A 14,908-nucleotide genomic window follows, 5' to 3' on the forward strand; every position below is an offset into this window, starting at 1 on the left:
TGTGTGGCAGGTGGGGTATGGGGTGGGAAACTATCTGCATGGCCAGTTTGTATAATACTCTGGAGCTTCCTATCAGCCTTAAAGGTCAAGAGAAAGTTTTGTTGGGTACATAGTTTTAGATTAATTTTTAGAAGTGCAGCTGCTCCCTTGACCTCTGGGGGTGGAAAGGATTGGCCGAAATCTCCATTTATATCCACTTGAAATAACTGACAAAGCTGGATTCAGGATTCAGAGAATCCCAGAGGATGGCCTGTCAGTGCCGCCTTCTTTTTTAGCATTTAAGCTTGAATGAGTCGAGCGAGTCAAAGAAATTTTAACGGATGTACAGACGATGTCTTCACGGTCAACTTTTCACATTGTTGTTTGCTTAGGAAAGAGTGAAGACTAAGCAGTCTTGCACTTTATTTTTGGCAATGCCTTTCCCTAGAACACAGGAATCCACAATTTACTGAGGGGAAATAATTATAAACCTTAAGAGGTGTAAGTTTCAGCCTCAAAAACCAACAAACTGAGAACTAACATATTTTGGTATAATTACTAGTTTTACTAAATTTGATTTTGCCAGGCTTTCACCTAAAGCAAATGCAAAAAAGAATAGTGACAATGGATCGGGCCAGTTACTAGAATAGAAGTCTTTCAGGTTCAAGCTCCTTCTCTTTACTCCTTTATTTTCCTAGGGTGGCATGATTAAAGGTAAATGAAAAACCGATGGGGATAATTTGTGTCATAACTTGCACTTCTGTTATGAGGAGGGCATTGTTATTCTATTATTTTATGAGAAACATTCATTAAAGTAAGGTGACTCCCCCAACTCCAAACTTTACAGTACCATTAATGTTTCCTTTTCAGGACCCAGAGTTCCTATTAGCATTCTCTCACTTTTTAAGTTTGTCATCCATTATTTCTAAGTAGACATATGGCTGCTTTAACTAATACGGGCATGTGTGTATGTCTGTATAGGACTAGAGAAGAGATCTTTTTTTCCCTCTCTCGGACATAGCTATGAGGAAGACAGGTCAGTTGCAGTTACTGCCATTCCAGAGACAGAATGATAGAGGTGTAAGAGCCACTCACAATGGCATTAACACATCTGCAGACTCTAGATTCTCCTTTTGCTGAACACTAGCAAATCACTTTGAATCAATGTGGAGTTTTAGTATAGCTTTTTGTTCCTTTTCTTTTTCACAACAGTATGGAAGACTGGTTAGTACGACAGAACACTGTGAAATCTTTAATTCATTTTTTCAGTTGACACATATTTTGGGGGACTTGGTAGGTGGTCAGGATACAATGATCAACAAGATAGACAAAGTCAGTGCCCTTGTGAGGCTAATGTACCATGTGTGCGTGCGTGTGTGTGTGTGTGTGCGCACACACGCAATTGGCTCCCATTAAGAGATGGAATGAATGGCAAAGTTAAGGTGGCCTTTCATAGAATCTCAGTGTTACCGTTTGCTAAAAATGGGAATAAAGGCCAAATGTGAATAGAAACTTAGGACTCAAGAGACTTTATTTGATAAGTCTCTCTTAGAAATCTAAGGATGTGGCCGGGTGCAGTGGCTCACACCTATAATCCCAGCACTTTGGGAGGCCGAGGTGGGCGGATCATGAGGTCAAGAGATAGAGACCATCCTGGCCAACATGGTGACACCCCGTCTCTACTAAAAATACAAAAATTAGTCGGGCGTGGTGGCACGTGACTGTAGTCCCAGCTACTTGGGAGGCTGAGGCAGGAGAATTGCTTGAACCTGGGAGGCAGAGGTTGCAGTGAGCCGAGATTGTGCCACTGAACTCCAGCCTGGTGACAGAGCGAGACTCTGTCTCAAAAATAAATAAGTAAATAAATAAATAAAATAAAACCAAAACAAAAGTAAATCTAAGGATGTACTTAAATTGTAGAGACACAGGTATATAGAACAGCAACAGCCATTTAATGATCTTTGGTTGGGGTCTTGTTTTCTTTAGTTTTGTCATTCATTCATCCATTCACTCATTTCATCAAACACTGGGTGACCTATCCATATCCTTAAGGTAGAGCAGTGTGCTAGCCATTGGGAATATGAAAATGAATTTAGAAACTCTGCTCTTCATGACCTTGAGGAGCTCACATTCTAGGGAAGGGAGAAGAATACCTGAAGAAATAAATATGATACAATGTGTTAAGCACTTTAATAGAATTACATACTGAGTGATATAAAGATATAGAAAAGTCCCTCAGAAATGCATCTTTGAGAAAAAGAAGCTGAATAATGATGGCATTTTCATGAGCCTTTTCAGTTCCAGTCAACAATTTTATGGTTATGTTTATATGTGAGACAAGCCCTCTTTGCCTTCATCTGAGATCTGAAGATTCACTTAGAGCCTGACTCCAGTTTCCTTTACAGTTATGTACAATTCTCTTAGTAAAGAGCGTGCATGCAGGGTGCTTTATAGCCTTATCCCACAGAACCCATACTCTGGATGGGAGATGTTACATTTCATCTCTATTCTCTCTCCCTTAACTTTTCCCTGCCAGCAGCCATGCTATACTAAGTGCTAATATATAAGCCTTGTGATACTTGCTCTATTGGACATTCAGTGGCCTTGCATCCTTCCCGTCAATGCCAAAGTTAAGAACTAGATGGTTTCCGGTGTCCTAGACCTGGAAGAACTTGAATGATAAACACACTGTTGAGAAATTCAGGAGAGTTAGGAACTTAATACCAAGGGAAGGCATCCCACTTTCTCTGGGGCCTAAAAGGACCAGAAATAGGAATGTGGGCCAGGCCCAGTGGCTCATGCCTATAATAATCCCAGCACTTTGGGAGGCCAAGGTGGGTGGATTACTTGAGGTCAGGAGTTTGAGACCAACCTGGTCAAAGTGGGGAAATCCTGTCTCTACTAAAAAAATAAAATAAAATTAACCAGGCATGTTGATGGGCATGTGTAATCCCAGCTACTCTGGAGGTCGAGGCAGCAGAATCGCTTGAGTCTGGGAGGTGGAGATTGCGTTGAGCCAAGATTGCACCACTGCTCTCCAACCTGGGTGACAGAGCAAGACTCTGTCTCAAAAAAAAAAAAAAAAAAAAAAAAAAAAGGAATGTGTCCAGTATCACGCCCAGTGAAAATCTGGGTCATCATCATAGGTGAGACTGCTGACCACACATTTTGAATTACCTTCAACATGTCTTCTGCAAGCTAAAGATTTGACCTGGAATAGAATTCACTAACACATTCATTTGAGGATAAATATCTGCATAGAGCTCTGCCAAGCTGAGATATGGCCAAGTCATGGGGCTGCATGTGTAACCTATAAGGACATTCCTTTTGATCAACTTCCTATATCAAGCAAATCATGGTAGCTCTAAAAAACAAAAACCAGAGTTAGTTATGGACCAATTGAATGATGGCTCCAGCTACCCATATTTGCAGAGCAGGGTAGAACTAAATCAAAAGCTGTAATTAAAAAAGATAATGACTTTTAAATTAGTTTTTATTAATAGAATTAAGCCATATTAAGTCTTGAGATGGTATCATAAGTATGCGAATAAAATGCTCTTCCCTAATGAAAACATAATGGACTGAATAATTTAAAAGTCATATATTACATGTTGGTTTATAACATTAAATATTAAATATATTAATTGGCAATATAAAGTAGTTTATGGACATTTTGTATCACTAGCTAAATAACTAGGTAACTGCTTATAGATCTCTATATAATATAGAGTCCAAACCCACATCAACAGGATGTAAAAGTTTTGATACTGACTAGACAGAACGAGCACTTCTTAGAGAACCATAGGATGACGATGGTGGTTCTGTGCTCTCTGTGCATCATCTTAATAGGAAAGACACAGAGATTGGGGGAGGATGATTTAGATTATCCACAAATAAATTCTCCCTTGAAGGCAATTAAAATGGGGAGCGGGTGTCAGTGGAATCTTCTTTCCTAGATATGTATCTGGCTCAGCTGTCTGGGGAAGTCGGCATGGAACTGCCTGGGGAGGAGAAAATGAACAGAATCATCTCCTGGTGAGCCTGTAATTGCACCAGCCTAGATTCTGCATGGTAGCCTGTTGCCTTTTAGAAGGCCGCCGAGCCTTCTTGGATTTTCTAATGATGACCTTGTCCTTTGCCCTAAACCTGCTATCTTCTTCCACCCCACATCTCTCCTCTGCCAGCAGTCACTCAGGAGCCAAGCCTCAGGGTTTGTCCTCCTCTGGTTTCCCTTAATCGGGAAACTGCAGCTCCTGTGTCTCTGCCTGGCTTTCCACTCCCACCCGGGTGGAGGCCCTTGTCTCTGCTCACCTGCAACACTGCCATGGCTGCAATATTGTCCTTGTGGCCCCCAGCTCCAGGGACTCCTTTGTTGCCCCACTGCTCTGATTGCCCGCTCTGTCTTGCCTCTATGGATGGCCTGAGCCTGCACAGTGGGCCTTGTCTGCCTCCCACCGTCTCTTGGGAAGACACCTTACATTCCAGTCACACTCCTTTCCATGCCTGAGCCCCAGCTCTTGCTTGCATTGATTTTGCCTATGACTGGATTACCCTACTGCCTCTCCGCCTCCTAAAACCCAGCTCAGCTCAGATGCCGCCATATTCTTGCAGCCCTCCTTGATAAGCTCACAGAGAAAATGCGCCTTTCCCTCTTCTGAGCACACGTTGGCTGCGGTTTACTTGCTGATAGGATTGTCTTGGCTTTGCCTATCAGATAGCAGCTGTGGCTTATTAATCTTTCCATTCCTCACAGTGCCAAAGTAAGTGCCTTGTACCAAAAGCTTTGTTGATTTGAGGAATGAATCAATTTAAGAGAAAGCCTTGCCCAGGTGACATTTTGGAATGGAGACTCTGAAATTAAATGGCAACCAAATGGACATTATGATGTCTTCACTGGCATGTCTTCTATATGCAGGGTATGTTAAATTGGGTTTATTGCTTTGCTTTTATGCTTGAAGGAATAGTGCCTTAGGAAGAACGCCCCAGTGGAGAAAACAGTGACTCCCCTAGCACTCAGGTCCTGTGAATAGAATCTGTGTTTTCACATATGCGTATCTCTACATATGACTGTCACAATGGATGTGTCAGTTGGAGTCACTCTCTCACCTTCTTCCTCTTTGCTCCTCATGTTCATTAAAATATTCCCCCCGCCCCACCTGATTACTAAAATATCAGTTAGAAGCAATTTGGATAATATTATACAAATGTATGATCTGGGTGATATTTCTCACTACCCCCCGAAAAAGAACTCTATTAATTTAGATTTTCTTCCCATTTTTTTCTTCCGATGATATTTTGGTGTAAAATGGACTTTCACTTCATGCTGTTTTTGGGTCAGGGAAGTGGTCTGTCCCAGGGCTTCCATCTAAGGATAAGCCTGAAACATAAGTAGTTCCATCAATTTCTGGTCTTGTTTTAAGACATTCTGGGGGATTTCCAATGAATATAAGGAAAGCTGGATAATTTTAAGAAATGACTTCAGGCTGTGTGTGGCAGCTCACGCCTGTAATTCCAGCACTTTGGGAGGCTGAGGCAGGTGGATCATGAGGACAGGAGATCGAGACCATCCTGGCCAACATAGTGAAACCCTGTCTCTACTAAAATACAAAAAAAAATTAGCCGGGCTTGGTGGCACGCGCCTATAATCCCAGCTCCTTGGGAGGCTGAGGCAGGGGAATCGCTTGAACCCAGGAGACGGAGGTTGCAGTGAGCTGAGATTATACCACTGCACTCCAGCCTGGGCGACAGAGTGAGACTCCACCTCAAAAAAAAAAAAAAAAAAACTTCAAAATTAATTTTAATTTATTCTTTCCTTTTACCCTCCTACTTAGGACGTGCTGCTTTTGTTTAAAGGACAGGACATGATGAGAAAGAGACGTTGTGAAATAAAAGATGAGACGGCATCTCATAATTTCCACCACATTACCAGTCTCATTAGTAAAGCGCTTCTCCCCGGAAATGGTTATTGCAAGCTAAGAACAAGTGTAAAGATGAGGAATAAGAGGAGCTTAAATTCATCTTTGGCTCAGAGCAGTTAGGGCTAAGGCCCAGAGTTGAAGTTTTTCCTTCCATGCATTTTACTTAGTTCTCATACCTTGGCTGATGTCTGTTGCACTGCTCAGCCATTCCTGCTTAATTCCTCTCTCAGCCATTTTTCCACCGCAAATCATGGCTGAGAGGTCAGTACTTATTCCTGTGATCTGCTCTTGCCTATAACAAATGGTTGCAGACAGAATTGCAATCCTATGATGTTTTTTTAAGTGGCTCACGGTAGAGCCTCTAACAGCCTTTAACACCTTTGCTCCACTTCTAGTTGTGTATGTGGGCGGTGGGATCTATGTGAACTTGGTAAACAAAACCCATCAGTTCCAAGGATACAGTTTGCGAGACTGTGCCAGACGACATCCTGTAACAGTATACCTGGCAGAGCAAAACCATCAATGCAACGATTCTTTTAAAACATTGCAGAGATGTTGCAACATTTTCTTATTTAGCTCAGAAGGGGCAAATGAGAATGCCAGGTTTTCAGGGTCTCGCTGAACACCGATGTGCTTCAGAATTGATATCTGTAATTTTCCACACATTTGTACTCGTGGCAATGAAATGCTCACTCTAACATCTTATGGTCCTTTGGCCTATGAAATATGCCGCTATTTCTCTTTTCAAATACCATTTCATACATTGGGATTGATAATGAGAGCTGTATGATACTTATGTAAAAGGTCAATAAATCATTCACAATAGAGAAAACTTGCCTGGTAGATGGTTCAGATTTTCTATTTTTCTCATCTGAAAGTTTTCTCAACTCGTTTTGCTAGCTATTACATATGTATTAAATGTTACATCTGTGTTTATATAACACATTTTCATACTCAATTTTGTCCTTGAATAGTTTTTACCCTTAGCTGTAAACCTGTCTGAACCTTAGGGATCTCATATTTAAATTGCCTGATGGTTTTAGGCCAATGTGATTGACCAGAATTGTGATTTATTTGGTCTCATTTTTCCACACCATAGGCTCTTCAAATTATGTCAATATCACAAAAAAAGAGAGAAGATGGCTATTGAAAGTGAATGTTGGATAGGAATAAATATTCTCAACTCAGTCAAGGTGGCCACACAAGACACTTTCTAAACATGCCTGGGACATCTGCTTTGAACAGCAACTGAATGACACAAGAGGATTTAGCAAAGGCTACTGCTGTTCAGCTGAGAATATTGTATGATTAGAGAGAAAGCAGGGGAATTGAAATGTTTCTCTCTCAGGTTTACAGGTTAGCGTGGTCAGAAATGCCGTTGGTGTCTTAGATTTCTGAGCTACAAGGTGGTGATCATTCTCCCATGGGCCTGATCTATCTTTATCTGACTTAAGGGATTCTCGGGGGCCTGTCTGCTGTAGCTCTCATTGTGCCTGAAAACATCATTTTATAAGGACTTTCTTAATGAAACAGCACATATTTGCAAGCGAAGGCATTCTTACCAGGAAGAATGATAACTAACATGGGCTCCACTGGCTCCCTCTACTATCACTAACTCAGCAGCAAACCCCCCGTTGAAGCACTTTCACACTCAAGTTAATAGGAACAGGCCACACAACTCTACCTTGCCCAGTGATACCTCTGGAACCAGAAGCTAGTGGTCTCCTGGCAAAGGCCAGTCCCCACCTGGAGCATTGACCTGTTTTGATTCTGTGGATTAGTCACTGTTTAGTGTGCCATAGGTCAGTTCTGTCACTGGCAAATGAAGCCTGCCTGGCATTTATTCTCAGAGAAATGTCTGAAAAGCTCTTATGGCCCATCACATTTCAGAAGAAAGCCACAGTCATGTCAGAGATGTCATGGGCTTCAGCTTTCTCTTGACTAATTGCTCTTCCCCAAAGAAATACAGTACACAGATGCAGGCGAGCTCTGAGGTTCTGGAGAGGGCCGATGATTTTTTTAAACTGTCAAGGAAGTATGTTACAAGGTTGTACATAGCCCTCTGTTTCTGAGAAATATTGTTACTGCTGTTTAAAAACAAACTGAAGAAAATGGAAGGAGCAATAAAAATAAAACAAACTGTACATATACATAAATATTATGCAATTGTTGGTCCTCACTCTCTTTTCCGGTGTTGGAGGAAGTCCTCTTGTGTTAGAGCTTGAGGGGAGGTTTGAGAATTCACAGTGGAGCCATTGCATAGCCATTTCCATGAGGTCAGGGCTTTGCTGGGTGTGGAGGTACTATAGTTTGAAGATACATATTCGAGACAGAGTCTTGCTCTGTCGCCCAGGCTGGAGTGCAGTGGCACCATCTTGGCTCACCGCAACCTCTGCCTCTTGTGATTATCCTGCCTCAACCTCCCAAGTAGCTGGGACTGTAGGCATGCACCACCATGCTCGGCTAATTTTTGTATTTTTAGTAGAGATGGGATTTCACCATGTTGGCCAGGCTGGTCTCGAACCCCTAGCCTCAAGTGATCCACCTGCCTTGACTTCCCATTGTGCTGGAATTACAGGCATGAGCCACCACACCCAGACTTTATTTTTTTTGAGACAAGATCTTGCTGTCCCCAGGCTGGAGGGCAATGGCACCATCACAGCTCACTGCCTGGGCTCAAGCAATCCTCCTGCTTCAGCCTCCCAAGTACCTGGGACTATGGCACATACCACCACACTCAGCTAATTTTTGTATGTTTTGTGGAGATGGGGTTTTGCCATGCTGCCCACACTGGTCTTGAACTCCTGAACTCCAGCGATCCACCCGCCCTGGCCTCCCACATGTTGGAATTACAGGTATGAGCTACTGTGCCCAGCCGTTAGTTTGGATTTTTGACCCTCCAAACCTCATGCTGAAATTTGATCCCCGATGTTGGAGGTGGGGCCTGGGAGGTGTTTGGGTCATTGGAGTGGCTCACTCTGAATGGCCTGCTGCTGCTGTCCTTACGGGACTGAGTTCTCCTTCTTGGTTTCCTGGGGAATTAGTTGTTGGAAAGGGCCTGGCACCCCCCCCTTTCTTGCTTGCTCCCTCACCACGTGACTGCTGCACACAGTTTACCTATACCTTCTGCCAGGAGTGGAAGCCGCCTGAAGCCCTCACCGGAGGCAGACGCTGGTGCCATGCTCCATAGCCTGCAGAACCACGAGCCAAATAAATCTCTCTGCTTTATAAATGACCCAGCCTCAGTATTCCTTTTACAGCAAGAAAACAAACTAGGACAAAGGGGCAGCCGGGCATCCTGGACCACTGCTTACTCTCAGCGATGGGGACTTTTATTACATCACACGGCCCCTGCCAGGGCTCATAAATGCTTGGCTATTGGGGAAAAAAAAGCCTTTGATAATTTACTTTATCACCCAAGAGTGGTTTCCAAAGCTGGTTATACATGACAACCAGAACATGACCCCCTATGAGGATGCAGATACCTGACCCACTGGTTTTGCTTTTCAAAGTTACCCTGAGGAAATAATCAAGGATATATATGGGAAGATACAGCTTCAAGGATTTTGTTTTTTGGTAGGATTTTTTTAAAGTAGTGGAAAATTAGGAAGTTAAAATTAAAGAAAAATCATCCCAATAGGAGACTGGTTAAATGATAAATGTATAGAACTAAAAGTTGAGCAGCCAGTAAAAACAAGGTCTAGAAGGATCTGTGTATCATGGAAAAGTAGTTGAAATATTGTCAAATAAAAAAAGCAGGTTTCAGGGCCGGGACGTGCTCAAGCCTGTAATCCCAGCACTTTGGAGCCGGACGGCGGGGGGGGACCACGAGGCAGGAGGTCGAGACCATTCCAGGCTAACATGGTTGAAACCCCGTCTTACTAAAAAATACAAAAGCTAGCCGGGCGTGGTGGCGGGGGCCTTGTAGTCCCAGCTACTCGGAGGCTGAGGCAGGAGAATGCGTGAATCCGGAGGCGGAGCTTGCAGTGAGTCTGAGATCTGGCCACTGCCACTCCAGCCTGGCGACAGAGCGAGGACTCCGTCTCAAAAAAAAAAAAAAAAAAAAAAAAAAAAAAAAAAAAAAAAGCAGGTTTCAAAATAAAATGTTACATTTTTAAAAAGAGAATTCTTTTACTATTTTTGATTATTTGCGGTTTTTGAGGGTATTCTTAATTAACATGTAGTATTTTGTTAAAATCAGAAAAGTTACCTAAAGAAAGAGAGCCCATTAGGGCATCATTTGAGAACTAACGCTGCTTGCAGAATGACAGTAGGAACGTTTTCAAAATTGAGATTTAAAATACATCCTTTTAAAATGTCTGTCCTAGGAGTTTTAGAACATTAGCCTTTCAAAGAGCTTTGTGAGATGGGTGGGTGAGGAGGCCCTTAATACAGAAGCTGTCCCAGGACTGTGTTATCCCCTGTCTGAGGGTGCAGGGAAGTCAGCGGGAGGGGCCCTTCTCTGTCCCTCCTTCCCTTCTCCTTGTCAGATTGGCCTCAAGGGGGTGAGACCTGTGAGGTCAGACTGGCTATGCTCCTGCCATGGGAATATGCATATATTTGAAGGTCAGAAAGTGAGGCCAAAGCTTCTAAATGTTTCTCTCTGGAGTAATCTACTAACCAGAAATTCAGAAAATCATGAACAGCTTTCCTTTATTTTCTCTTCTGAGGTCTCTGGCAGGAGCAGATGTTTGTGGCTGTCTTTTCACATTCTCATAAGCTCCAACCCCCAGCTGTGAGTCTATCTTTCCCTGTTTCAAAGTAGAAGTGACCAGTTACTGGGGTGGGTGGATTAAGGAACGATCAAGTAGGGAAGGATGACAAAAACGCAGAGTGAGAAAAAATTTCAGCTGAAAAATGGTTTACTCTTTGCTGGGCTATAGAGGTGAAAATAATTGACTGGATTTTGTTGCATTCTGTTCAGCAGTCCAAACTGAACCTCCAGCTTGCTATGAGGTATTAAAGGCTTAGTTCCAGCCTTTTGATTTTTCAAGCACACTTGTACTCCCCCGAGATCTACCTCAGAATCTGCTGGATCCAATGCCACTTTCTTTTATGGATTGAATTTATTTTGTACCTTCTCTTCATAAGCGGAGGAAACCAGCCTACCAGTTAGATATGGTAGTTCTTTCTCAGAATGCACTCACTTTATGCAGCAATACACATATTTTATTTTATTTTATTTTTTTGAGATGGGGTCTTGCTCTGTTACCTAGGCTGGAGTACAGTGGTGTGATCTCGGCTCACTGCAACCTCCACCTCCCGTGTTCAAGTGATTCTCCTGCCTCAGCCTCCTGAGTAGCTGGGATTACAGGTGTCCATCACCACCCCTGACTAATTTTTGTATTTTTAGTAGAGGTGGGGTTTCACCATGTTGGTCAGGCTGGTCTTGAAATCCTGACTTCATGATCTGCCTGCCTCAGCCTCCCAAAGTGCTGGGATTACAGGCGTGAGCCACCACAGCTGGCCTAAAGGGATATAATTTTTTTCTGGGATGCTGAAGACTGGAGAGGTAGGAATTCTGTCTTTTAAAAAGCCCCCATCTCACTCTGCGGGCATTCTCCTTCACATGGGTGTGTGTATGTATTATATTCTTACGTCACAATTATTTAAGCCCCTTCATTCATAGGCAATGCTTGGTTTTTTTTCCTGAAAGACCATAACCTTCTGGAGGGAAGGGCCTGACCTTGCTATTTCACTTAATCTTTTTTTTTTTTTCTTTCTGTTTTGAGACAGGGTCTTGCTCTCTGTCACCCAGGCTGGAGTGCAGTGGTGCAATCACGACTCACTACAGCCTTGGCCTCCAGGGCTCAAGCGATGCTCAACCTCCTGAGTAGCTGGGATTACAGGCATGCACCACCAAACCTGGTTAATCTTTGTATTTTTTGTAGAGACAGGGTCCCACTAGGTTGGCCGGGCTGGTCTCGAATTCCTGGGCTCAAGTGATCTTCCTACCTCGGCCTCCCACAGTGCTGGGATTACAGGTGTGAGCCACCGCGCTTGACCTTAACCTTATTTCTTTTCGGTCATTCATTCACACAATGTATGCCTGTCTCGGCCTCCCACAGTGCTGGGATTACAGGCATGTGTTTTTTTAAGTAGTTGCCATCCACTGGTGTGAGGTGATATCTCATTGTGATTTTGATTTGCATTTTCCATCCAGTGTTAAGCATAGGGCTCTGGGCACGATCGTGCTTGCTAATAATAGATCTAGTGGCTTCGGAACTGTAAAACAGATAAGATAATAACCTAGTAAAAATTTCCAAAGAGACAAGGTCACAGGCAAAAAGAAAGCCATGATCTTCATGTCACATTTTGCAATACTAAATAACCTGGCAATGTTTACATTTACATTACCTATCCCCATAGGGGGTGCCTCAGACTGCCACTTGCGGCTCCCAATGAAGATGAATGGAAAGGCTTTTCCCTTGTCAGTGTGCTTCTGAGTCAGAATCAGGGTTGTGTTCTATTAGCATTTGTCTATTTTGCAAGCTCCTACCTAGAGTGGCTGTCAAGACAACTGATATTCCTTCTCCCCACTGAACCTGGACTACTGTCTATAAGGAGTCATTGTGAAAAGAGGTGGGGTACAAAGGAATATAAATAAACCACTGACACCTCCCAGACCCTGGAAGCTCCTTTTCTATACATGCAGTTCTGCTTCCTTACTGCCCCTGGTGGAGTCCTCCTTCCAAAATCAATCAGGGACAGGACTCAAAACAATAGCAGCAAAAACAGAAGCTGAACAAAAACCAGATAACTAGAGAGTGAACTGATGATAATGCCAACCTTATGATAATGAGCTGCCTGGCTCCTACTGATTGCTCCTTTAAGAAACTCAGCACCTCTTATCTAATTGTCCTGAAGGCTGCATAATGTACCAAATGAAGCTCAGTAAGGGGGGCAATCCTCCGTGCAGTAACCTCCACTGAAGGCTTAGGGCTGCTGGATCACCTGTGTGGCAGTGTCTTTTTTTTATTATTGCAGTAAAAAACATAAAACTTACCATCTTAACCATTTGTAACTGTGCAGTACAGTAGTATTATGTGTAATAGATCCCTAAAACTTCATCTTGCAAAACTGAAACTCTGTATCCATTGAACTCACCCTTTCCCCTCTCCCCAGCCCCTAGCAACCACGTTCTACTTCCTGTTTCTAAGAGCCTGACTACTTTGGATGCCTCACAGAAGTGGAATCATGCAGTATTCATCTTTTTGTGACTGGCTTATTTCACTTCCCATAATGTCCTCAAGGTTCATCCATGTTGTAGCAGATGACAGGATTTCCTTGTTTCTTAAGGCTAAATAATATTCCATTGTAATACCATTTGACCCAGCAATCCCATTACTAGGTATACACCCAAAGGAATATAAATCATTCTATTATAAAGATACATAGATGCATATGTTTACTGCAGCACTATTTACAATACCAAAGACATGGAATTAGCCTAAATGCCCATCAGTGATAGACTGGACAAAGAAAATAAGGTACATATACACCATGGAGTACTATGCAGCCATAAAAAGGAACAGGATCATGTCCTTTGCAGAAACATGGTTGTTGCTAGAAGCCATCATCCTCAGCAAACTAACACAGGAACAGAAAACCAAACACTGCATTTTCTCACTTATAAATAGGAGCTGAATGATGAGAACACATGGACAAATAGAGGGGGGAACAACACACACTGGGGCCTGTTGGGGGTTGGGGGAAGGAGAGCATCAGGAAGAACAGCTAAGCGACGCTGGGCTTAATACCTTGGTGATGGGATGATCTGTGCAGCAAACCACCATGGCACATGTTTACCTGTGTAACAAACATGCACATCCTGCACATGTACCCTGAACTTAAAAGTTGAAGAAAAAAGAAATTCCATTGTATGTAGGTGTACACACACACTGACACACACACATACCTCTCACATTTTCTTTATCCATTCATGTGTTGATGGACATTGAGGTTGCTCTACCTCTTGGTTATTATAAATGTTGTGAATAATGCTGCAACAAACATGAATGTGCAAGTATCTCCTTGACATCCTATATATTTTATATGCATATATATTTTATGTGTGCATATATATATAAATTTTATATATATATAAAAAAAATCCAAAAGTGGGATTGTTGGATTATATGGTAATTCTATATTTATTTTTTTGAAGAACTTCCATACCATTTCCATAATGGCCACACTTACAATCCCACAAACAGAACACAAGAGTTCTAATTTCTTCACATCCTTGCCAACACTTGTTATTTTCTGTGTATTTTATTTTATTTTGAGATGGAGTTTTTCTCTTGTTGCCCAGGCTGGATTGCAATAGTGTGATCTCAGCTCACTACAACCTCTGCCTCCTGGGTTCAAGTGATTCTCCTGCCTCAGCCTCCTGGGTAGCTGGGATTACAGGTGCCCTCCACCATGCCTGGCTAAATTTTGTATTTTTAGCAGAGCAGAGGTTTCACCATTTTGGCCAGGCTGGTCTTGAATTCCTGACCTCAGGTGATCCACCTGCCTCAGCCCCCCGGTGCTAGGATTACAGGGGTGTGTGTGTGTGTGTGCGTGTGTGTGTTTAATAGTTGCTATCCACTGGTGTGAGGTGATATCTCAATGTGATTTTGATTTGCATTTCCCTGATAATTGGTGATATCGAACATCTTTTCTTACGCTTGTTGGTCATTTGTGTATTTAAGTCTTTCACAACCATAGCACAACTTGGGGTTTCTAGCTAGAGCTTTTACATGCCTTGGAGCTTTGGATGTAGAGAGATTGGGACATGGTTTCACTGTATTTGACCACTGAAAGGCAAGCAACATTTCACTTACATGGTGAGTAAGCAGTGAGATTTTTTTTTGCCTGGGCATTGCCTGATATTTTACTTTGAAAACAAGCTAAAGATATTGACTGCTGTATGCCCAGAGGTAATAAGCTATTGATGGCTATAATGGAAAAGGCCAACTGAACAGATGTATTTTACTTGGGAGAGAAAATTTTTCTCCCCTCTGGCA

General features: G+C 42.6%; 1 protein-coding gene and 1 long non-coding RNA gene across 3 annotated transcripts in view; one reads left to right on the forward strand and one right to left on the reverse strand.

Moving 5' to 3' along the window:
• The window catches only part of LOC108534864 (uncharacterized), a 30,348-nt gene extending 24,447 nt beyond the window's left edge, over positions 1 to 5,901 (forward strand). The window contains exons 5-6 of the long non-coding RNA XR_001887047.1: positions 4,733 to 4,895; positions 5,811 to 5,901. This is a non-coding gene — a long non-coding RNA (uncharacterized LOC108534864). The remainder of the gene's footprint in view (positions 1 to 4,732; positions 4,896 to 5,810) is intronic.
• MAGI2 (membrane associated guanylate kinase, WW and PDZ domain containing 2) overlaps positions 1 to 14,908 on the reverse strand; it is a 1,515,811-nt gene that overhangs the window by 27,540 nt on the left and 1,473,363 nt on the right. The gene's annotated exons all lie outside the window — the stretch shown is intronic.

The sequence above is a fragment of the Rhinopithecus bieti genome, unplaced genomic scaffold (genome assembly GCF_001698545.2).
Source record: "Rhinopithecus bieti isolate Rb0 unplaced genomic scaffold, ASM169854v2 scaffold_11291, whole genome shotgun sequence".
In the NCBI taxonomy this organism is placed as follows: Eukaryota; Metazoa; Chordata; class Mammalia; order Primates; family Cercopithecidae; genus Rhinopithecus; species Rhinopithecus bieti.